Source organism: Aotus nancymaae, unplaced genomic scaffold, assembly GCF_030222135.1.
Source record: "Aotus nancymaae isolate 86718 unplaced genomic scaffold, 86718_ANA_hifiasm-v0.15.2.pri h1tg000019l, whole genome shotgun sequence".
NCBI lineage: Eukaryota > Metazoa > Chordata > Mammalia > Primates > Aotidae > Aotus > Aotus nancymaae.
The window spans coordinates 10,581,590-10,603,013 of NW_026988431.1; the positions used below are offsets into that span (position 1 = coordinate 10,581,590).

Sequence of the window (21,424 nt, forward strand, 5' to 3'; positions counted from 1 at the left end):
GGAGCTGAAACACAGCACGAGAACTTTCTGATGCATACACAAATATCAATATCCAAATTGACTAAGCAGAAGGAAGGATAGCCACCTTACTGAAATAAGACATGCAGACAAGAATAGAGAAAAAAGAAGGAAAGGGAATGAACAAAGCCTCCAAGAAATATGGGACTTCATGAAAAAACAGAACCTATGATTGACTGGAGTATCAGAAGAAAACAAGGAGACTGAAAACAAACTGGAAAACACACTTTAGGACATTATCCAAGAGAACTTCCCCAACCTAGCGAGATAAGCCAATATGCATATTCAAAAACTACAGAGAACACCATTAAGATACTCCATAAGAAGATCAACCACAAGACACGTAATCACCAGATTCTCCAAGGTCAAATTAAGGAAAAACTGTTAAGGGCAGCCACAGAGAAAGGCCAGGTCACCTACAAATGGAAGCCCATCAGACTAACAACAGATCTCTCTGCAGAAACTCTACAAGCCAGAAAAGACTGGGGGCCAATATTCAACATTCTTAAAGAAAAGAATTTTCAACCCAGAATTTCATGTCCAGCCAAACTAAGCTTCACAAGCAAAGGAGAAATAAAATCCTTTACAGACAAGTAAATGCTGAGGGATTTTATTATCATCAGGTCTGCACTGCAAGAGTTCCTGAAAGATGCACTAAATATGGAAAGGAAAAAATTGGTAACAGCCACTGCGAAAAGCACTAAAATATAAAGACAAATGATACTATGAAGAAACTGCATCAACTAGTATGCAAAATAACCAGCTAGCATCATGATGACTGGATCAAATTCACACATAACAATATTAACCTTAAATGTAAATGGGCTAAATGCCCCAATTAAAAGACACAGACTAGCAAATTAGATAAGGAGTCAAGATCCATCGGTGTGCTGTATTGAGGAGACCCATCTTACATGCAAAGACACACACAGGCTCAAAATAAAGGAATGGAGGAAAATTAAACAAGCAAATGGAGAGTAAAAAAAAGCAAGGGTTGCAATCATAGTCTCTGACCAAACAGACGTTAAACCAACAAAGATCAAAAAAGACAAAGAAGGGCATTACATAATGGTAAAGGGAACAATTCAACAAGAACTAACTATTCTAAATACATATGTGCCCAATATAGGAGCACCCAGATTCACAAAACAAGTTCTTAGAAACTTACAAAGGGCCTTAGACTCCCACACAATAATAGTGGGAGACTTTAACTCTCCACTGTTAGAAATTAACAAGGATATTCAGGACTTTAACTCAGCTCTGGATCAAGTGGACCTTTGTAGACATCTTCAGAACTCCTACCCCAAATCAAGAGAATGTACATTCTTCACAGTGCCACATGGCACTTATTCTAAAATCAACCACACAATTGGAAGTAAAACACTCCTCAGCAAAGGCAAAAGAACTGAAATTGTAACAAATAGTCTCTCACACCACAGTGCAATCAAATTAGAACTCAGGATTAAGAAACTCGAAAACCCGGCCGGCCCCAGTGGTGTTGGCTCAGTCCCGGCTGCCACAGTGTGAGGAAATGGCAGAAGAGCTGGAGTCGCAGGGTTTGGAAATCCCTTGTCTCCAGGTTGCTGGGATTGACTTCTTGCTCAATTGAAACACTCATTCAGTGGAGACAAAGAGAACTAATGCTTTGTGTTGATTCATATTTGTATCAAAGCATTGGGGAGTCTGTATGCTTTGTTTGTGGAAAGAACCAGTGACACCACCAGCAAGCTTCCTACAAGTTCTGAAGAAGTTATAGGACTATACACTTTCTTTTGAACTTTTGTAATAAATATCTGCTCTACTTCTGAAGCCCAGGGCTGTTGGAGGGGTGAGTGACAAGTCTTACAAGTGGCCTTATTCCAACTCCAGAGATTCCCCAATGGAACTCTGAGATTATCTTATATGCAATCGAACATGACAGGAAACATGCCAACTCAATCCCTCTTGATGTACATGGATAGGCCAGAAGTGATTGGCAGCTCTCTTGGCAACCACATGGAGATGGATGATGCCTTGTCAATGAAAGGGGCCTCTGTTGTTCCATTCAGAGTGATGCAAGAAAAAAATGTCATCCAAATAGAGGGGTACATGGTCTTGGATTGCATATTCTGCAGCCAGACATTCACGCATTCAGAAGACTTTAATAAACATGTCTTAATGCAGCACCAGCCCAGCCTTTGTGAACCAGCCATTCTTCGGGTTGAAGCAGAGTATCTTAGTCCTCTTGATAAGTCAAGTGCAGGCAGAATCTCCCAAGGAAAAGAATTGCAAGGAAAATGAAGAATTCAGCTGTAATGTGTGTGGGCAGACATTCAGAGTCACTTTTGATGTTGAGCTCCACATGAGGACACAAAGATTCTTTCACTTACAGGTGTAGCATGTGTGGCAGAAGATTAAGGAGCCTTGGTTTTTTAAAAACCACATGCGGACACACAACGGCAAATCGGGGGCCAGGAGCAAACTGCAGCAAGGTTTGGAGAGTCCAGCAACCATCAACAAGGTCGTCCAGGTCCATGAGGCTGAGAGCATCTCCTATCCTTAAAATATCTGCATAGTTTATGGCTTCCTATTTCCAAATAAAGCAACTCTAATTGAGCACAATGAGGTGCACAGCAAAAAAACCTGCTTCCGGTCCCAGCAGCACACAGACTGACTCTCCACCAGAGGGAATGTCATCTTCGAGGGAAGAGTTCCTGCAGTTTTTAAACTTAAGACCAAAATCTCGCCCCGTAACTGGGAAGAAGCTTGTCAACTGCATACCTCAGCTTGATCCGTTCATGACCTTCCAGGCTTGGCAGCTGGCTACCAAGGGAAAAGTGGCCATTTGCCAAGAAGAAGTGAAAGAATCGGGGCAGGAAGGAAGCACCAACAATGATGACTCGAGTTCCTAAAAGGAGCTTGGAGAAATTTGGGGCACCAGTAAGAGCAACTTGGAAGGTTCTGGAAAGGCCAAAACAAGTAAGGGCAGTTGGACAGGACTCTCACAAGATAAAGAGAAGTGTAGACCCTCCAACGGGGGTGGGGGGTGCCTTCTGTGGATGCGGATTACAAGATACCCAGCAGCGAAGAGAAGCCCACCCACTGCTCCGAGTGTGGCAAAGCTTTCAGAACCTACCACCAGCTGGTCTTTCACTCCAGGGTCCACAGGAAGGACTGGAGGGCCGGTGCTGAGTGGCCCACCATGTCCACGGACGGGAGGCAGCCGAGGACGTGCTCTCCTGACCTCGCCACCCCGCTGGATGAAAATGGAGCCGTGGATCGAGAGGAAGGTGGTTCTGAAGATGGATCTGAGGATGGGTTTCCTGAAGGAATCCATCTGGATAAAAATGATGATGGAGGAAAAATAAAGCATCTTACATCTTCAAGAGAGTGTAGTTATTGTGGAACCGTTCAAACTATTACCTCAATATTCATCTCAGAACCCATACAGGTGGAAAACCATATAAATTTGAATTTTGTGACCACACTGCAGCCCAGAAGACATCTCTGAGGTATCACCTGGAGAGACATCACAAGGAAAAACAAGCCAATGTTGCCGCCGAAGCCAAGAGCGATGCTAAAAATCAGGACACTGAAGATGCACTATTAACTGCCGACAGTGCACAAACCAAAAATTTGAAAAGATTTTTCGATGGTGCCAAAGATGTTACAGGCAGTCCACCTGCAAAGCAGCTGAAGGAGACGCCTTCGGCTTTTCTGGGCAGCGCTGTCCTTTCACCAGCAAACAAAGATACTCAGGATTTCCATAAAAATGCAGCTGATGACAGTGCTGATAAAGTGAATAGAAACCCTACCCCTGCTTACCTGGACCTGTTAAGAAAGAGATCAGCAGTTGAACCTCAGGCAAATAACCTCTGCAGAAGCCAGGCGGTGGTTACTCCTCCTCCAGATGGCAGTGCCACCTGTAACCTTGAAGTTAGCCCCAAAGAGAAGCCAGTGGATGGCGCAGCTGATGGCAGACACAGGCCAAGTGTGGATTGTCATGAAAAAACCTTTAAACTTATCCCTGGGGACACTTCACAATTGCCTGGCAATTTCTTTGAGTAAAAGTTTAATTCCAAGTATCACCTGTCCATTTTGTACCTTCAAGACATTTTATCCAGAAGTTTTAATGATGCACCAGAGACTGTAACGTAAATATGATCCTGACGTTCATAAAAACTGCTGAAACAAGTCTTTGCTCAGCACCGGATGCCCGCCAGCACTGCTGGGAAAAGATGTGCCTCCCCTGTCTAATTTCTGTAAACCCAAGCCCAAGTCTGCTTTCCCAGCACAGTCCAAATCCCTGCCATCTGAGAAGGGGAAGCAGAGCCCCCCTGGGCCTGGCAAGGCCCCTCTGACTTCAGGGATAGACTCTAGGACGTTAGCCCCAAGTAACGTGAAGTCCCACAGGCCACAGCAGAATGTTGGGGGCCCCAGAGCCGCCACCAGACAACAGCAGTCTGAGCTGTTTCCTAAAACCAGTGTTTCCCCTGCACCGCAGAAGACAAAAAGGCCCGAGACAAAGTTGAAACACCTCCCAGTAGCTCCTTCTCACCTCACCCTTGGCAGCAGCAGCATCAGTGGTTCCATTGACTACCCTCCCAAGAACGACAGCACATGGGCACCTCCAGGGAGAGACTATTTCTACTTCAATGAGCCCCTTCCAAAAAGACTGAAGTTCACCATGGTTGCCTTTGACATCAACCACCAGCCTGGGGCCAATTACAGAAGAGGCTGTGACCTTCCCAAATACCACCTGGTCAGAGGCATCACATCACTGGTGCCGCAGGACTGCATGTACCCATCACCGGCGCTGTCCCCCAAACCCAGGTTCCTGAGCTCCACCGAGGTTGAGTCTACAAATGTGCTGACTGTTCAGAAGCCTTACGGTGGCTCCGGGCCGCTCTCCACTTGCTGACCTGCTAGTAGTCCAGCCTCCAGCTCAATGCTAGAAGGAAAAAGACCTGTGTCATATCAACACTTATCTAATATCAACATTTATCTAAAAACATGGTACAAAAGAGAAACTATGAGAATTTTTGGGGGAATGTACATTACCGTCCAAATGACAAAAAAAACTTGATTCACTAATTTGGGGGATAAAAGGGTTGGTGCACATCAGGGCTTACTCTCCATGAAATTGAATTGTAGTTCATCCTTTGAGAAGTGAACGGTGAAAGCTACTGAAATAAGCTGTGATTGTACTGTACATAGAACACACAAGGAATCTGCAAGGAACACTACAGTTTTGTAAAGTTGTCCAGTTAACTTTTGTACCAAATAGCAATAAAAACTAGCTGAAACAGTTGGAACCTACATACATGGGGACTGGAAAGCTCTATTTTGTCCCTGAATAATATTTTTTTTAGAATCGACAAAATAAAAAGTGGAATTTTTGCATATCTGAGCATTGCTGAAAAATCATTTGGGTTGGCGGGGGGTGGTGGAAAAGTATATAATGCTTGCTTCTCAGGTAAAAATCTGTAAATATCTAAGTTGTAAACCTGCTTGTTCAAATACTGTGTATATTCGCTTTCTCTAATACAGCTCATCACTTGGAGCAGTTTCTGCTATTATGCTCTTTCATTTAAAATGTATGTTTTTTTTTTTTAAACTCTCAATGATTTTGTATTATGTTGAATCCTCTGAAATCTATTGTTGTCTTAAAATTGTTAATGGAAGTATTGACTCTTTATGAATATGTGCTGCAGATAAGGAGGTCAGCCATTCTGAATTTGGCAGCATTTTATTGCAAGTTTCAGCATGTCAGCTGGGGAAGGCACCTTCTTCCTTGCCTCTCCAGATCATCCTGGAACCTCCAGGATCCTTGACTGAGGGGGTTGGGATGGATTACAGGATTTTTAAGTGAGTGTGTCTACAGAGAAGCATTTTCTCTGTAGAGGAGGGCCACACATCATGTAAACACAAGAAACTGTATGTGCAGTTACTTAAATTGTTTCTATCAAATCATTTTTGTTGGAAAATTCAGTGTTTGGGGGTATTTACCTAAATTAGCATATAAAAACATAAATGCTAAATTATACATGTGGATTGCAGATTTTGGAAACAGTTTTAAGGGAAAGTTTTTGGGGAATGTTTTAGGTTTGTATGTGGTAGTCTTAGTGTGTCTGGCATTTGGATGAGCTGTGGACAGACATACTGGAGTTGATTATAGACACATTGATTCTGAAGAAGGAACTGCTGGCTGAGCCTCCTGGGAGTCGAGAAAGAGAAAATCCATTTCTGGACCTCAGTTACCTTCCCATTTTTGGCTGCTTGGAAGCAGTAACATTTTTCTCAATGCACATGCAATTTTGGTTTTAGAGAAGATGGCCACCGGCTGGCTTCCTAGATATTTTAAATTTTTGTTCTTTAATGTGCTGGCCATGGCTGAGTTTATTAGTACATGGGCTTAGCAACCACAAAAGACTTTATTAAGAAACTGTTTCAAAAATAAGTTTTCACTGTTCATTTTTCTGGCCTTGCTCTTCTCTATAGAGCAAGGGTAAAGTTCTAGAAGAATCTTTTTTTTTTTTTAATTATGCAACGTAAGGTGTCCTTGATAGGAATCTTAGTTCCTGTGTTACAATGGAGAACTAATTTGAAATCAGTCTGCTGGCATTGCAATGAAGTGCTTTGTATCAGGAAAGTGTACACTATTGACCTTTTTTCCTGTTCACAAGCTGAGCCATATGTACATAATCTAGATTTTGTTTTCATAGTTTTGCACTTTTATAGACTATTTTTGAAGATTAACACATTTGCAAGATGATTGACTCAATCTTTGCCTAATCCAATGAGTTACAGAGAGCTTGCTGTGACTAGAAACATAAATCTTAAAAGGGGGTTTGTGATAATAGAGGGCTGGAATTTAAACCTGCATTTAAAAAAAAAAAATCACCAAATCTATTTGAAAACAAGTCAGTTTGTGTCATGCTGGAATTTTTTGGGCTTTCAAATTTGTCTTTTTAACCACATTTTTAATGTATAAAAATACCAATTATTTTCCTACAGCCCTTTGTACTGCAAAATATGTTTTTGCATCCATTAGTATTAACTATTGGTATACTACTGGTTTTATATGTATTTTTTTTTCTTTGAGACAACAGTATATATAATAGAGGTACAATTTGTGGGATTTTTGTTTATGTATTTATTTCATTCCAGTTTGATTGATTTTAATTGTCGATACTTAAGTTGTCAAACAGTAGATATTACTTATGATATAAGCTGAAATATATCATAAATAAAACATAGTATATTATAACATAATATGTTATGATATGTGGAAGTGTAAATATAGATTTGGTGAAATAAGCTGAAATATATCATAAATAAAACATAATATATTATGATAATGTGGAAGTGTAAATATAGATTTGGTGTTTTGCAAAAAAAAAAAAAAGAAAGAAAGTAAAAAGAAACTCACTCAAAACCACACAATTTCATGGCAATTGAACAACCTGCTCCTGAATGACTCCTGGATAAATAACGAAATTAAGGGAGAAATTAAGAAGTTCCTTGAAACTATTGAGAACAAAGAGACAATGTACCAGCATCTCTGGGACGCAGCTAAAGCAGTGTTAAGAGGGAAATTTACGGCACTAAATGCTCATATCAGAAAGCTAGAAATATCTCAAATAGACATCCTAATATCACAATTAAAAGAGCTAGAGAGGCAAGAGCAAACTAATCCAAAAGCTAGCCAAAGACAAGAAATAATAAGATCAGAGAAGAATTGAAGGAGATAGAGACACAAAAACCCTCCAAAAAAATCAATGAATTCAGGAGCTGATGTTTTGAAAACATCAACAAAATGAATAGACCAGTAGCTAGACTAATAAAGAAGAGAGAGAAGAATCAAATAGACACAATAAAAAATGATAAAGGGGATATTACCACTGACCCCACAGAAATACAAACTACCATAAGAGAATACTATAAACACCACTATGCAAATAAACTAGAAAATCTAGAAGAAATAGATACATTCCTGGATGCATACACCCTACCAAGACTAAACCAGGAAGAAGTCAAATCCCTGACTAGACCAAAACAAGCTCTGAAATAGAGGCAGTAATTAATAGCCTATCAACCAAAAAAGCCCAGGACCAGACAGATTCACAGCTGAATTCTACCAGAAATACAAAGAGGAGCCGATACCATTCCTTCTGAAACCATTCCAAACAATTGGAAAAAGAGACTTCTCCCTAACTCATTTTGTGAAGCCAGTGTCATCCTGATACCGAAACCGGAAGAAGACACAACAAAAAAAGAAAACTTCAGGCCAATATCCCTGGTGAACATCGATGCAAAAATCCTCAATAAAATCCTGGCAAAAGGAAACCAGCAGCACATTTAAAAACGTATCTACCATGATCAAGTCAGTACAGTCATTTTCACAATATTGATTCTATCCATCCATGAGCAAGCGTTGTGCTTCATTTGTTTCTGTCATCTATAATTTCTTTCAGCAGACTTATGTAGTTTCTTCTAAATTCTTAAATAAATTTAACATGGCTATTTTAAATCATTGTCAGTGTCAGCATTTGTAATATCTTTACATTTATTTCCGTTGATTAGTTTTCTCCAGGTTATGTGTCACGTTTTCCTGCTTCTTTAAATGTCTAGAAATTTTGTTGAGATTCTAGATTTGTATTTTATCTTTAGAAAGTCTTAAGTTTTGCATTACTACCCAATTAATTTACTGGTATATTATTTTGATCCTACTTAGGCTTAATTATAGATTTTGGTAGGTTGGGTTCAGAGTAATTCTTACTGTGACACTTACTCTTTCGTTCTTTTCTTTTCTTTTCTTTTCTTTTAAATTGAGGTGGAGTCTCTCTCTGTCATCCAGGCTGGAGTGCAGTGGTGTGATCTCAGCTCACTGCAACCTCTGCCTCCTGAGTTCAAGTGATTCTCCTGCCTCAGCCTCCCAAGTCACTGAGATCACAGGTGCCCATCACCACCCTCAGCTAATTTTTCGTATTTTTTAGTCTAGATGAGGTTTCACCATGTTGGCCAGGCTGGTCTTGAACTCCTGACCTCAAGTGATCCACCCACCTCGGCCTCTCAAAGTGGTGGGACTACAGGTGTGATCCACCATGCCCAGCCAATCCTTACTGTTTCTAAGTTTTGGCCTTTCTGTGGTCTCAGGTGAATTTCCAAATTTCATTCTGGCTAGATGAACTTGAGTCTCTTAGTACAGTGAAATCTTTAGAATCGCATTGCTCAGTTTACACATCCCAGTGGCCACTCTCTGCCAGACCTCATGGAATCTTGCCTCATATGAACACATGTTAGTATTCAGCCAGAGACTCAAGGCAGCCCCGGTGCAGATTTCTGGAGCTCTTTCTCTAAACATTTCCTCTTCTTCACTGCCCTGATCCACAAATTCCAGCTGCCTCAGCAGTCCCCGTCTACAATCCTGGTTTTCTACATCTCATAAGACCACTTCTGTTTCTTTGGGCTCCACAACCAGAGACTGCAGTTTTGTAAGGACCTTCATGCAGAAACCCTCAATGAATACGGAGCTCACCTTACATGTTTCCTCTGTCAGTGATCCCAGTACTATGCTATGCATTGTGCAAAGACTGAAAATACATGTTGCATGCAGTTTTTCTAGTTTTATAATATTTGAAGGGTAAGTCTGATGTATCTTATTCTATTATGGCCAGAATTACAAACCTAGGTCCAAACCATAGCTATAAAATAAGATGTAATAAGAGCTTAAGGCAACAAAAGACCAAGAATAAAAATATTATTATTATGTTTCACAATGACAAAATTCTATATAGCACTATATTCCAAAGATGAGAAAACTGAGACTCAGAGAGGTTTAAGTAAAGTCAGTTAAACAGTAAATGACCTAGACATGATTTGAACAAAGACAAGTCTTAAGAGTCTACATGTTTTTCTACTTACCAAAATGCTTAAAGTAATTAAAGCACACTTTTTTTTAGATCAATTGAGAATTGAACTGGCTTAGAAAGACTGACGAACTTTGGGTTGGTGGACAGATTCCAAGAGCAGAGCAGATCCTTGGTAAAGAGAACGGAATGTGGTGGGAAGTTTGCGAGGGCCAAACTAAAGGTAAGACTTTGTGTGGAGACGAAATTGAATAGCTTGGGTGAGGTACAGCAAGACTTTTCAGATTGCAGTTTATTAATAACATTCTAGCAACTGATTTTTTTTTTTCAAATTTACTGACAACTACATAATTATATACACTTTCACAGAAGCTTCCTTTTCTGTGTTTATAGTTTCATGAATACTGAAATCTTTGCCAGTCTTATTTAAACAAATGATTAAAGAATTCGAAAAAGAAAAAAAGGTGGAGTTTGCCTGTTTTTCTCTATTTGTGTCTAGTTGCTTTTCATAGTAATGTAAATAATTTCTTCAAGCCTACTCAAATATCAAAAAGTCTTGAGTTGCTGAAATTCCCTTTCTATGATCACAGGAGATATCTTGCCTCTTCTAATTTAGCTAAAATTTTATCTACAAAGTCTTCCTTTCAGCTCATGACCTCCTCATCCACAAGGATCATAATCTATTTAGAACAATTGTTTGAACAATCTTTCTGCTGCAGGCTGGGTCAGACTTGCCTTTCCAATTCTAACTTTTGAAGAGAATTCATTCCTCAGTTGTACAGAATTGCTTTCTTTGTATGAAAACTAATTTTAAAGAAAACTATTTGTTTGGTTTTAAAATCTTGAAATTTCTTTAAAGATTTATGGGACAGCTTAGATTTTTCTATATAACATTTATAATTTGACTGCTTTAGAGCCATACTACTTGATATCTAATTTTCTTAATACCAAAGTCAGCTAACAAAGTCTCAGCACTTCTGTGTATCAGGTGACCTCTGCAAGAATGACCTCATTTGATGAGGTAGGTTCTACTGTTATTATTTTCATTTCACAGATGAAAAAAATCTGAAGTTTGGAACATTTGAGTAACTTGTTTAAGAATACCCAGCAGCAAATTGCTTCACCAAATTGAAGAGTTGAACTCAAAAGTTCAAATACTTGAAGACAAACCTAGACCCCGAGCATACATAGAGACACAAAAATAATTTTCCAAGACTCTATGTAGAACAAAGAGCTTTAGAATCGGACAAAGTTAAGTTCATATTATGGGTCTCTCATTTTCTAGCTAGAGGATTTTGGAAAAATTATTTATTCTTTGTTACCCTGTTTATCTCCACAATTCAGTGAGCTTACCTCTGAGTGAGCTTATGATGATTACATAAGATAGTATCAAGAAAGCAATAATAGTTGCTACTATGATTTATTATTATTATTATTATTATTCTAATGGACTTTCATCTTTACTCAAACTTAAGATTCAGATTTCCTTGAAATGTAGTCCCCCATTTACTAGTTCCATGACCTTAGACATATTAAACTTTCTAGGCCTGTTTCCTCTTCTTAAAAGGTGATAATAATAATTATCTACATGTGATGTTTGTAAAAACTAGGTGGGTTACATAACAGTCTCTGATATATCACTGATGTTCAGTGGGTTACCTATTATAACTATGGCTAGACAAAATGTTATAGTGGACTTGTTCACAGTTCAATACACATGATGATCAAAATGCATGCGAGCTTGACTTAGAAGAAATCCATCATCTTTAAAGGATATCTGTTACTTGGATATGTCTCCATGCCCTGCTTCCGACAGACTCCTGTCTGCATCCCACCTAGAGCAGTAAAGTCTCAATGAAGAGCTGTTGTTTATCAAGGCTACTGTGGACCCTCTCACTTATAGAGAAATATCCAATGAGGAAAGAGCCATTCTTCTTCCTATACTTGGTCATTACATTGCATGGATCTCGGGCACAACACTGTCTCAGTGCCTCAGTAACAGAAACTGGTAGAAAAGTGGAGGTACCACAGTGCCCAAGAGGGCAGTAGCTGACAAGGATGTGGAAGAGACTATGGTTCTTAGAGAGTCATCAATAGCAAAGTAGTGATAGGATATAGCAAGAAATGCTTGTTGCTGAGCACATCTAGAAACTGGCAGAAATAACTGAGAAGGACAGCAGAACTCTATCACTCAGGTGTACACAATGAGTCAGCATAATTTGAATAATGACTAATAAGGTGACCTCATTTATACCCACAGGTTGGTGACGTCTGGAGAAATTCAGGTCACATTATAATGAAAACAAGTAATTATAATTGTGATTATTGTGGCATAATCTCATTTGAAACATGGATTTTGTTCAGTTACTTGCTTGATACTTAGGGTTGCACCAGTTTTCTCATGGCACAGACCCAATTTTCTAGTGGTTTAAGTTTTTTGACTTTCTCTTGACATTGCTTAATGGATCAACATTTGCATTTTCGAAAGGGAAATGTACTTAAGGAACAAACATACAATTTTTTAAATTATACTTTAAGTTCTGGGGTACATGTGCAGAATGTGCAGGTTTGTTACATAGGTATACACATGCCATGGTGGTTTGCTGCACCCATCACTCCATCATCTACATTAGGTATTTCTCCTAATGCTATCCCTCCCTTTGCCCCCAGCCCCTGATAGGCCCCAGTGTGTGTTGTGAAACAAACAAATTTTAAAAGCTTTTTTAAAATTGTAAAATTTAAAAATTTAAAAATTGTATGTTTGTTTCTTAAGTACATTTCCCTTTCTAAAACGCTAATGTGTTTTTCTATGTGCCTAATTAAAGTTTGCATAAACCTGCAAGTTTGTACTTTCCCTTGCATCGTAGAAAAATAAAGAGCTTTTAAATGATGTAATTAACATGTAACTAAATGATGTAATTCCACTCTCTTATTTCTGTCTTACTAGAAATAAGATATCATGAACTAGTGAATTTTTCATTATCAATTAAATTGTTCATTATTAATTAAAACCTAAATAATATTTCTGTAAAAAGCATTAATTCAACAGGCTACTATTTCAAATAAATGTATGACAAGGTTATCCAGTGTGATTCATACTACGAACATATCACAGAGAGATCAGGAGATTAAACTTTGCTTTTTATGGTTTTCTTTATTGCGTTTAGTTTTAGTTGTTTCAGAAAGCCACACAGCTATAGTCATCTTGTTGTAGGCCTCATAAATACAATGAATAAGGACAAGAGGTTAATTTTAAACAAAAGGCGAATTTATATATTCAGCACTGCCTAAGTAGAATTTTTTGCTCTAGCTAATTTCTCTGTAAAATAAATCTCTTCTTCCTGGAAAAACTACCAAAAAGGTAAATAATCTGCGAACTGATAGCAAGGTTGCTCAAGGAAATGAGGCGCATGTTTCTAGGAGAAGAGAGCAAAATCTGCTATGTCTTTTAGAATTTGACCTCAAAAAGTAATGTTTACTTGACAGACAGCCTAGGAAGATAAGCTGCTTCATACAGAAAAAGCAAGGTCTATTTACTCCGAAACTGATCTTCATCCAATCCTGCATTGTAGGTATCGGTGAGAATGCCTTCAGTTGCCTCGTTAGTTAAAAATGGACTTCCCCAAATCTTTCCTATGTGCCAACTAATCTTGCTAATATGGAAAGTATGCTGTCAATGCTATTTAACCAAAAGATAACTGCTCAACCTTGAGGAGCATAAAACTTTTGAAGAAAGATAAATTTTCAACCCATCAAGTACTTCTAAGCAGAGTCAGAACTATGATTATTTGAGAACAAATCTCTGTCAAACACTTAGAGCCACTATGCTAAACACTTTACATAGATTATGTTTTTCTAATCAAAACTATGTAGGGAAGGTGTTATTATTGATCCCATTTTATAGAGATAAAACTCAGACTTGGAGAAGTTATATAATCTATCCAAGTTCACACAATCAAGTTTTACAGGCACAAATCTAACAGCTGGAACTTGCTTTCACAAGTGTGCCCTTATCCACCATATTATTTGTAAGATACTGTGGCAGGGGCTGTAGCTAGAAGATCTCTAAGCCTGAGTCCCTGCTTTGAGTTATTTATAATCTCCTATCTAACAGGATGCACTACAGGGAGTAGTATCATCCCAGGTGTATTGAGTTTGTTCCAAGTCATCTTCACTCCAGCACTCCACTCATTCCAAGACCAGGTGCTTGGACATTTGGAGAGGGAAGCATGGAGGTATTCGACTGCCTTGCCCTCAAAATATGCCAAGATAAAAGCTTACAAGTGCCTGGGAGCATTAATATGATTTTACATAACTAGAAATTTTACCTGCCACTACGCCTTGAGATTCAGGAAAGTACAAGCAGAGACACCTGCCATAAGTGTGGTCAGCTGGCAGCAGGGAATCAGCTTAATGGAGGAAAGGGAGTAGAATGTGCCTGCTTTAAGACTCCAACTTCCTGTGATTCTGGTCATGTCGATTTGGCTGTGGTACCTGGTTGGAGGAAAGCTAGCCATTGAAATATCTATTTTCCATTTGACACTTGTGAGACTTTGCTTTAACAAAACCATTTTCATAAAGCAGAAAACCAACTCTTTCCACACGTTTTCCTATTTGTATGCTCTATTTTCAAGGTGACTAATAGATTAATTCTTTAGCCTCTGAAGAAAATTTTTTCTCAGTGTATTCTGACTTTTCTCAGTGTTTCCTTTGTAGAAGTGATCTGAATTAAAATTACCTAGTCTGTTACTGATTTTTCCCTCTAAAATTACAGTTGTACTATAATGTTCAAATTTTCATTGTGCTTCAACATGAAATTAAAATTACATAGTTGTAAGAAAAAGAAACTCAATTTACAATTTTTGAAAAGAAGTCTTGAACTTCAAAGTATAATTACCTAGAGCTCATTAAAATGCAGGATTATTAACCTGAGAGTTGAAGTTTCTAGTAGTAGTGGACCTCTTATAAGAGTAATTATAAGAGACATAAATATTAAGCATGAAAGTAACACTTCACACTTAAAGGCAAAGTGTATGCTCACATCTTACCAAGCTTAATGTGAAAAGAAGACAACACAGCAGCCACCAGAATGTTAAAGAGCTAAACACAAGCCCTGTGTTTGGACTCTTGATTAAATTAAGCCATTATGATAAAATGATCTATGATAAAAAGTCAGTGGATAAAATACGCTAATGAAAAAGGCACCTAGCAGCACCGTAAGTTGCCTTTTTTCCTAAATTCTCCAGGGGGGAGGAGGGTTAGTAGGTAGACATACTATAGTTAGTATATGACAAGAATTATATAAAAATGTGAAAAACTGACTAGAATAAAATATATGCAAATATTAATAGCAGTAATCTCTGAGTGGTAGATTTAAGGTGATATTTCTAACTTTTTAATAACTTTCAGCAATTTCTCAGCTTTCTACAATGAGCATATATTTCTTCTAACCCAGCTGTAAATTACTTTCAGCAATTATAGTTTTATTTCCAAGATTTCTAGTTCTTTTTATAACTGTCTATTCTTCTTTTACATTTCATTATCCTTTACATTTCTCCAAATACGAATTAGATTTACTATATTTTGTGGTCGATGTCTCTTTTCAATTATCTTCTGCATCTGTTCACCCACATTGTCTACAGGGAGGAGTTCAAGTCACTGCAAACTTGCATAGCCCAATGCTTAGGGTGTGTATGTGCCACTGGGCTATGTATGCTACAGTTGGTCTTCTGGGAATGAGAGTTCCTTTCCTTTCCAGGTTATCATCAGTCAGCTACTATGAGCACCACCTTGCCTCTGTTCCCAAAAGTCCCATGCTCCTTGCCTCACCTAGTGGTAGACAATCTCATTGTTGTTCCTGGATTACCTCTTGCCATTTGCTTCCATAGACTCTACATGAAGCATCCTTGTCCTGCATCCTTTCTGTTTAGCACTTTCCTCCCAGGATTATGATGTCTCCCTTCTCCTAAGAATTTTCCCATTTTGTGATATAACAAGAGTTGTTCTGAACATGAACTATATATTTAATCAGTAAAAGACATGAACAAACAAAAATTTTCTCTACTATTTCTAAATATGTGGACCGAAGAGGCAGACCACAAATTGTGTTTAGGCTGCCATTGTCAACAGAAAAAAGTAAACAAAGGCCAATGTTTAAATGTTACCTAAAACTACCATTTCCATAGAGTTGTCTTTTTGCAAATTAAAGAAACTAAAAGCAAAGATGAAAAACTGAATGATGCGTTCAGCATGCAGTTCAGAAGATGTGACAAAAGTCCCTCCACTCTTATCACCTGGTCCTGGTTTTTGCTTTTTACTATTGCTCTGGTGGAATGATTATCTTTTCTGATAATTTTCCTTGTTTCCTTTTGGTAAATAAATGAAGATTTCTCACTGAAATATTGAGTCTTCAAGCATACAATTTTAAATAAATGGCAGTATTATAGTCATGTAATCATCATAATTAAATTAAAATTTTAAAACAATTATGATTCCAAATGTGGCTTAGACTTACTAATGACTTGAAGCAATGAAATTTATGAAAAATTGCATATTCATTGACTGTGGATGCATCTGTCTGTGGATGCATCACAAAAGCTAGATCATTCTAAGTGCGTCAGTATATACTAGAGTCAGGTAGCATTTTGAAATAGGCCTCTTGAAAATGCTGTTAATATAATTTCACTCAGTTTTCTCAGAAGCCTCTTGAAAAATCAGAAGGCTCATACTTTTAATTCTGAATTAGTCTTTATGACTTGGGGTATAATTGATCCATATGTTTTCTATAAAACTTTACTATCTTTTTTTTAAATAAAAACTGAGAAAACATATATAAAAATGATAACCAAAAAGAAAAACACCAAAATGGTTATTCCTTTACTTCATGATTTTGAAATATTTTGAAATTTTCAGATTGAATTTTATCCTCTTAAGGTTCAGGTTGCATTTACAGCCAACAAATAACATATCCTGGTTCTATCAAAAGGGTGAAGCCTCAAATTCTTTTGAACATCTAGCACATCTTAATAAACTCCATTATGTGACAATTTAAGGGTAAAGGAATAAAAATCAGGCATAATCTTTTTAAATACACATAGGTTAGAAAATAAAGGTAAAGAGAGGCTTGGCATAGAATACCTTTGATTTTGCCAAGGCCTGAAACATTTAGGCACAAAATACAATAAAAAATAGTTCAAATTATCTACCAAGTTCCAAATACGGTTTGTCTCTTCAATATGTAAAAATACTGGGTATTAACTTTTTCTGGAATGAACTTCAGCAGTTAACAATTTCTTAAATGAGGAAAAAGAAAGAAGTCTAAGAATTGCAATATGTTTGTGCTGACTAATCTTTGACTGGGTCTAACTCAAAGATCTTGTCTTCTTGAACTTATGAACTTAGATTTGAGGCAGAACATTAGCAGAGAAATTCTCTTACTGTTTAGTACACTGTTTACATGTGGACTTAATAAACATCAAACTTACAAAATGAGCCCTCCCTAAGGCCAAAACCAACCATATTCACTGGAGATACAAAGGTGAAGATTGTCTTTGAATCTGATCCTAGTACTTACACTAAGGACAGCCAACCCCAATCTGAGCTGCTCTGATAGAGAAGGTGAGCAGAAAGTGCTCTGTGGTCATCTTAACCTATAACTGAGCCACAACTAACAAGCAAAAGAAATCATGTCCCACAAATGGCCAGTAAAAACACAAACACAGAAAGACGTTCAACTGTATTACCAATCAGGAAATTACTAAAGTGAAACAATGAAATGTTATATTCAATCATTTTCATCTATCAGATTGGAGATTACAAATATTATTAGCACCTAGTTTGGGGAAGGTGTAAAGAAATAGCATTTTCTTGTATAAGTTCTTACAAATTTTCTGGAAAGAAATTTGACAAAATGCAACAAAACTTTCTACAATTCTACTTCTGTATTCTAACATGCATGTATAGGAATATTCATTGAAAATGTAATGTGAGAAAGTCATAAGCAACTCAAAAGACTGATGATAAGGGATTAGGTTCATGTGTTATAATACACTCGTAAGAGAACCATTCAAAGTGATGCTATAAAATATAAAATAAAATGGGAAAATGTTCATTATATCATTGCTAAGTGAAGCAGAGCAAATTAAACACCATGTTAGAAGATGATTATGTCAAATGTGTATAGTTGAAGAAATTCCTTTCACATCTTTGCTTTATTTCTTTTGGAGAATTCAAGAATCAATACTTCAATATCCCCTCAATACCAGTGCCTTGGGTGATCTCAACCAGCCTCATGGCTTTAAATACCATATTTACTCCAAGAGTCCCGAAATGAATATTTTTTCTAGACTAGCCTTCTTTCCATCTTCTAAATCCATCTATTCTAATTTCCACTTCGATAGAAAATGTCTCAAACTTAAGATGCCCCAATCCTAACTCCCAAGTTCTTGGTCCCCATGAAAACTATTTTTTTCTAAAGTTTGTCTCATCTCAATTAATGCCAACTCTATATTTCAAGATACTCAAGCCAGAAAACCTTAGAGTTATCCTTGGCTCCACACTAGTATTTATATCCCACATATCCACTGAAAAAACCCTTTCAGCATTTTTTTCAAGGTATGCCCAGAGTGTAACCACTTCTCTCTACCTCCACTGATACCACTCTGGTTCAAGCCAACAATATTGCTCATCTGGGTTGTTAAAATAGCCTAATCTCCATCTTTTAACCTTTTCCTTATTGAGGGTTCTCTAAATAGCAACCAGAGTCACCATATTAAACAGTAAGTCAGAACACATCACTCTTCAGCTCAAAGTCATTCAATGACTTCCGGTCTTACTCCAATTGTTAATAAAAGCCAAATTATCCCCATGGGATATAATGCCCTACTTGATCTGGCTGATCCTTATCATGATGAACGCCTCCACCAATCTCTTGCTGGCTCAACACGCTCCAGCTACACTTGCCTCCTTGTTTCTCTGTTTCTTGGACCTCAGGGTCCTCACTTGCTCTTCCTTCTGCCCAAAATACCTTACCCTCAAATATCTTCATAGCTCATTTTCTCACCTCCATCAAGTCTTTCCTTAAATGTCAAAAATAGAAAATTCCCTAAACACTCTAAGTAGAATCACTTTTCCTACGTATTCTCCCTATTCCCCTTGCTTGCATTCTTTCATAACATTTGCTAACATTTACACCGTATAATTTACTTTGCTTGTTTTCTGAGCCCTCCCTCTGTCTGAGGTGTAACATAAGCTCCACTGAGTAAGGATTTTTCTCTATTTGAGTCACTGCTATATCCCCAGTGTCTAGAACAACCCCTAATATATACTAAGTGTTCCATGAATAATTGTCAAATGAATAATAAAGATGTATACTCAAGTGAGCGGTAATTATCACAATATGGTAAAATTTGCAGTGATTTTGTTTCTTCTTTCGTGAATTTTTGAAATATAAACTTTATGTTTAGAGCAGTTTTAAGGTCACAGCAAAATTAAATGGGAAACAAAGGGAGTTCTTGTGCACCCCTTTCTCCTGCACACTCACAGCTGCCTCTCCCACTACCAACAGACCCCACCAGAGTGGCACATTTATTACAAAAGATGAAGCTACTCGACCCATCAATTATCACTCAAAGTCCATCATTCACATGAGGGATCATTCTCGGTGTACATTCTATGGGTTAGGACAAATGTATAATGACATGTATCCATCATTAGAGTATCATACAGAATAGTTTCACTGTTCTTAAAATTCTCTGTCCTGCTTATTCATCCAACTCTCCCCACTAATCTCTGACAACTGATTTTTTTTTCACTCTCCATAGTTTTGACTTTTCCAAAATGCCAACTAGTTGGATTCATTCACTCTGTAGTCTTTTCAGATTGACTTTTTTCCCTTAGTAATATTTATCTAAGGTTCCTTCATGTCTTTTCACAGCTTAATAATGCATTCTTTTTAGCACTTAATAATATTCTGTCGTCAAGATGTACCACAGTTTACTTACCCACTCACCTACTGATGGGCCTTTGGGTTGCTTCCAAGTTTGGGAAATTATAAATAAAGCTGCTATAAACATTTATGCACAGGTTTTTGTATGGACATACATTTTCAACTCATTTAGGTACAGTTGTTGTATTGTATGATCAGAGTATTATTAATTTTATAAGAAACTACTAAACTGTCTTCTAAGGTGGCTGTACCATTTCACATTCATAACAGCAATGAATGAAAGTTTCTATTGTTCTATATCTTCACCAGCATTTGCTGTTGTCAGTGTTCTGGATTTTTACCAGTTTAATAGGTGTATAGTACCTCATTACTGTTTTACTTTGCAATTGCTATGCCATACAATTTTAAGCATCTTTTCCCATGATTATTTGCCATCTATACGTCTTCTTTGGTGAGATGTCTGTTGAGATATTTTACCAATTTTTAAATTAAGTTGTTCATTTCCTTGTTGAATTTTAAGACTTTTTTTGTATATTTCAGATAACACTCCTTTTTTATTTATTTATTTATTTTTGAGACAGAATCTTGCTCTGTCGCCAGGTTGGAGTGCAATGGCGCAATCTCGGCTCACTGAACCTCCGCCTCCTGGGTTCAAGTGATTCTTCCACCTCAGCCTCCCAAGTAGCTGGGACCACAGACGTGTGCCACCATGCCCAGCTAATTTTTTGTATTTTTAGTAGAGACGGGGTTTCACCATGCTGGCCAGGATGGTCTCGATCTCTTGACCTCATGACCCACCCACCTCAGCCTCCCAAAGTGCTGGGATTACAGGCATGAGCCACCGTGCCCGGCCAACACTCCTTTTTTTAGATATTTCTTTTGCAAACATTTTCTCCCAGTACATGACTTGTCTTCTCATTTTCTTATAATGAGTTTTATAATTGGTAAACATTCAACATTTAAAAATATGTGTCATAGATCTGACAAATGAGAATTAAATTATGAACTTATGGCTGGGAATGTAATAGCTATGTTATACCGGTTATACCATAGAGAGTGTACATGAACCAGTATAGCCTGAGTCTGTATAGTTGGATATCCTTCTGTGCATATTTTTTTAATGTAGCCATAGCTAGGATTCCTCATTTTATGCAGTCCATGTCACATCACAGTTTTTATAGGCACAGCAAAAAAGTGGGACCATATAATGCAAATACTCTATTTTTTAGAAAAGCATCTGTCCTGTATCTGGTAAACTGAACAGCACCTTCCCTTTTTGCCTTGAGCAGAAAGTGCCCCAAGCAGATGTTAACAATTTGCCTTGCTTTTGGACCTGTCTGCTCACAGAACAAAGCATGACTGCCTTCCCAGAAACTTTTCTAGCTCCAAAGACGTAGCCACCTAGCTCAAAGGTGTTCAACGATCTCACAGTCCAAGAAGTCCCAATATTTCCAATTCAACAGTCTGTTATCAAAATGCCAAGAGGCCAAAGACCCCCAAAAACCAAAAGTCTATTCTGCATCCTCAGATTTTTCCAATCCCTTAAAAATAATTGGTTTCATAATCTTTTCTTTGCCTCTACTAAGACCTGCTAGAGGGTCGAGGGGAG

At 37.8% G+C, this 21,424-nt stretch overlaps 1 long non-coding RNA gene and 1 pseudogene across 1 annotated transcript in view; both read left to right on the forward strand.

The window, feature by feature from the left end:
- The window catches only part of LOC135275871 (uncharacterized), a 60,519-nt gene that overhangs the window by 14,284 nt on the left and 24,811 nt on the right, over nt 1–21,424 (forward strand). Inside the window, exon 2 of the long non-coding RNA XR_010343437.1 lies at nt 9,963–10,092. This is a non-coding gene — a long non-coding RNA (uncharacterized LOC135275871). The remainder of the gene's footprint in view (nt 1–9,962; nt 10,093–21,424) is intronic.
- On the forward strand, nt 1,921–5,254 carry LOC105705572 (zinc finger protein 217-like; annotated as a pseudogene).